This window comes from Pollicipes pollicipes, unplaced genomic scaffold, assembly GCF_011947565.3.
Source record: "Pollicipes pollicipes isolate AB1234 unplaced genomic scaffold, Ppol_2.1 Scaffold_7262;HRSCAF=8765_pilon_pilon_pilon, whole genome shotgun sequence".
Lineage (NCBI taxonomy): Eukaryota > Metazoa > Arthropoda > Thecostraca > Pollicipedomorpha > Pollicipedidae > Pollicipes > Pollicipes pollicipes.
Window position 1 is genome coordinate 10,838,532 of NW_023597055.1, and position 4,729 is coordinate 10,843,260.

The following is a 4,729-nucleotide window of genomic DNA, read 5'->3' on the forward strand; positions in this document are numbered from 1 at the left end:
AGGAGGCGATAGTGGTTAATTTACGCCTCTCTCGCCCCTGTATTCCTCCTCCTCTCGCTACCTCTCCTCAAACTCGCACAACTACCACCTTCGGCCGTCTCATTTCCATTTTCCCAAATTGCGCTCGGTCGCGCCGAGTGCACGTGTAATTCGAGCTCGCGCAGCGTAATTTGACGGGCATAAATTTGGCAGCGCCGCGACACGGCCGCCACCTGCCGGCCAGCTAGAATTGAGATGTTGTCGGCCGGGTGGTAATGAAGTCACTTTGCCAGCCGACCGAGCCATAACGCCGAAACATGATTGTTATTAATAACGCCGAATGCCGGTGTTTACCCGAGCGTAATTTTAGCACCCTAAACAATTATTCATGCAATAGTGGCAATTACGTGCTCGGTAAAGTGCAGTTACAAACAATTACAGACGGCACGGTGCCGGCGTGTTCACACCCCACTCTTGCGGTGAGAGTGAGGCCTGTTTTCGACCACAGCTCTTGCCTGAGAGAAATGCTCCAGCTTTACACAGGCATTCATCAGCGGGTATTAGCTTGACGCCTCCCCACGCAGACATGTAACGACACATGAGGACAGGAAGTTAGCCCTCATGTCGGCTACGGTATACATTAGTCCTCATGTTGGCTACGGTATGCATTAGTCCTCATGTTGGCTCCTCATGTGACATTGATCCTCATGTCGGCTACGGTATACATTTGCTATTGGACTGCGGTGCCGCCATTGCCCCCCATTGTCTTTTTTATTAGTTTCTTTTGCTATTTCCGAAGAAATCACCACTCATCCATTCAGTGTTGCCTATTAAAGCACACACACGAACATCTGCATGAAATGTGTCCCACTATTTATGGTCACCTTCTAACACACTCACTACAAAATTACGTATAAGTATTGTAAGTACCACCTGTATACGTACAACCCCCGTCCAGGATGATTATCAACTTTGTGCAATCACACGCATTGCAAAGATTTGTTTAATTACACCTCACGCCAATTCGCAACTGCATCCCAAACTACATATGTGAAACATCCGAGTGATAAAACTTCAATAACCCACTTATTCTGTTTTTCAGTGCTTTACGTCCGTGCAGACATCAATAAAGTAATTACCCTACAACCGCTTATCTCTCGATGACCGCCGAAGCTCCCCGGAAGACAACGGTCGCCTCGACGTGAAACAACTTGTTCCAGTTAGCTCAGCGAACTAATATACCCAACTTCGCTCCTCAAGGCCCTGCACGCCCTGCTGGAGTCGGGGGTGGGGTGGGGCTTGGGGGAAGGGTTGCGGGAGGAGAGGGGATGGGGTGGGGTGTCTTCGACCGTCTGCTGCTGTGACGTGCCGGCCAGACAAGGACGTGGGCTGCCGCGGGCCGGGCCTTATTCATAAATGAGGCAGCGGCTGCCTCCCGAGTGATCTGAATGAGGCCGGGCCTCAATTATGTATAGGTTTATTAGAAGTGTTCACATGAACGCCGCTGCACGGGTGACGCAGCTGAAAACGCCGATATGGCTGGCGGACTGAGCTGGGGCAGCAGGCTGAGCTGGGACAGCAGGCTGAGGGTGGGGCAGCAGGCTGAGGTGGGACAGCAGGCTGAGCTGCGACAGCAGACTGAGGGACAGCAGGCTGAGCTGCGACAGCAGGCTGAGCGGGGGCAGCAGGCTGAGGTAGGACAGGGAGGTGGGGCAGCAGGCTGAGCTGGGACAGCAGGCTGAGGTGGGACAGCAGGCTGAGGTGGGACAGCAGGCTGAGCTGGGACAGCAAGCTGAGCTGCGACAGCAGACTGAGCTGGGACAGCAGGCTGAGCTGCGACAGCAGGCTGAGCGGGGGCAGCAGGCTGAGGTAGGACAGCAGGCTGAGGTAGGACAGCAGGCTGAGCTGGGGCAGCAGGCTGAGCTGGGAGAGTAGACTGAACTGGGACAGCAGGCTGAGCTGGGGTAGCAGGCTGAGGTAGGACAGCAGGCTGAGCTGCGAAAGCAGGCGGAGCTGGGACAGCAGGCTTAGCTGGGACAGCAGGCTAAGTTAGAACAGCAGGCTGAGCTGGAACAGCAGGCTGAGCTGGGGCAGCAGGCTGAGGGGGGAGTAGACTGAACTGGGACAACAGGCTAAGCTGCGGCAGTAGACTGAGCTGGGAAAGCAGGCTGAGCTGGGACAGAAGGCTGAGCTGGGACAGCAGGCTGAGCTGCGAAAGCAGGCGGAGCTGGGACAGCAGGCTTAGCTGGGACAGCAGGCTAAGTTAGAACAGCAGGCTGAGCTGGAACAGCAGGCTGAGCTGGGGCAGCAGGCTGAGCTGGGGGAGTAGACTGAACTGGGACAACAGGCTAAGCTGCGGCAGTAGACTGAGCTGGGAAAGCAGGCTGAGCTGGGACAGAAGGCTGAGCTGGGACAGCAGGCTGAGATGGGTCAGCAGGCTAAGTTGGGACAACAGGCTAAGCTGCGACAGCAGGCTTAGCCGCAACATTAGACTGAGCTGCAACAGTAGGCTGAGCTGGGACAGCAGGCTGAGCTGGGGCAGCACACTGCACCGCTCGCACTGGGGGCGGACCCCCGTAGGAGATGAGGACATGCGATTTTCCCACGTTTATCTCCATGCAACGTCATGATGGAGACCGGCTCCTTCGCTCGCCCTTTCCGGATGCCTCGTCACGTGACCAGTCACGAGGCTTCGAAACACCGTGCGGGCACAGCTGGACAGGCGCCCCGAGGCTGGCCGGCGCCTGCCGACGCGGCCACAGGTGGCGGTCGGTATCAGTCGGTGTGCACGACAGGCATACACAGGTATGTTAGGTATATTAGGTAGGTATATTGCCCTTGACAGGTTGGCCTGCGGCCGGTAGCAGTAATCGCTCAAAAGGTTTGTTGACGTCGGACGGCGGAACGGACCGTGGCGAGCATAGCGGCACGTTAAAATTTTGCCACTAATGTCTGTCGTTGCCTGGAATTGCGCGATCGGATAGTGGCCAGGGTTCAGGTGGTAAGGGGTCAGGGTTCACAGAACAAGCGCTGACCAGCGCGTACTCGGATCCCAGAAATCCATCCATTCAAAGGGTTCGAATCAAATCTTTAAAAAGAGGTATTAGGGCACAAGGTATCACGATTGAAAATTTTGGGTGCGCGGGGGGAGGGGGCGGTTCGACTCTCGGTTTTTGGACTCCTTTGTGATATCAGCCTTCCTCTTATGGATAGAGTGGATATTCTGCCGATTTCGGTTTTTCCGGGCTTCTGTGAAGTCGTGTCAGTCCCTTTCGTCACCTTATGCTGAGACGACTTCGACGCACTGCGAACCCGAACCAGTGATCCTGATAAATGACCGGACGGCGAAGATCCCACCCGACTAGCACAGGTATCGCTGCAGCCGTTTGACAGTGATGGTGTGCGATGGCGGCAGGTATTCTTGCCCTATTCTTCCCTGTCAGTGAGGCGGATCAAACCTATGAAATCGGCCACAGGTCTAGAAACTTGGGTTCGGGTGGGTCACGGTCCACACATGTGGTCGTGAACACTACACCAACCCTGTGGAGAAGCATGGTAGAAGTTGACTTTAACACGCGCCCGGGTGGCCGGTTGGATACCCTCCGCTCGCTTGGGGGTGTCCATTTGACTCCCTGAGATCTCAGGAACTAACAGAGCTAGAAACACCAAATTTACAGGATGCACTGGCCTGTACGTAAACTAAAGTCAAATTTCTAGGCTCCTAGTTCATGGCCTTCGTGTCAAACAAGGTCAAACAAGATTAAACTCCAGGCTTGTGTTCAAAGTGCCCTCAGAACCTAGATACATATTCTAAGCAAAATGCCGCATGCTTATTTTGGTCAGCGACCACATTTGACCTTTTGAAGGTCATAGTGACTAAAATCACACAAGATTGCTTCGAGTGTTCCTTAAAATAAAATGTTGACTTGGGTCATTTCAGGTCATTAGCCTTTTTTGAACTTAACAAAGTCCATGGAATATGTACAATGCGGTTCCTATTATCAACAAATTCGAAATGAGCTCCAGAAACTACCCCATTAAGCAAGCCCTGGAAAAATAGTAATAAAAGAAGTTCGTCTTGACCTTGGTATGACCTTCATATCTGACCCTTGGTCAATGGGATCTGCTCATTCAATTTTTGTGTCAGTTATGAAAGTAGCTCGTCTAACGCTCGGTTGTTGCATCACATTGAACGATTCCTTGGAAATTGACTTCGCGGACATGGCCTGATGTCGCCCTGTCGTAGGTCAGTGACCTTACAAGGTACATCTACTTTTCTATACCAAGCGATCCGCTTTTCAATTGTCTATAGTTATGCAAAATTTGGCGCGGCTGCGTCATGCCGTTCGGGCGCACCCAAACCGCTGTGGAAAAACCTTCGGGGGTAATATGACCCTCCACCCGAGCGCGTGCTAAGAAAGAAATTTGGCCTACCCACCTTTGGAACGTTCCCTTCGAACCTGAAATCAGCAAAGGTCGAATAATGTTGTGCTAGCCTCAAACCAATCCACCACGACAGATATTCACCAATCCTCCATGACTTCACTTTTCTTTACATTTGGCCAAGCATATGCTGGTGCTGAAATCGCTCCCCGTTTATGCCGCCGAGAGAATATGATCCCCGTTGCCTGCCTGCTCGCTTCTGATCCTCCTGAAACTGAAAACGCCCGCCACTTGCATACAAAGAGTTAATTAGCGCGCCCGAGGTGAGAGATGGAGTGATTTATATTCTGGCAAGCATTTTCAAGCT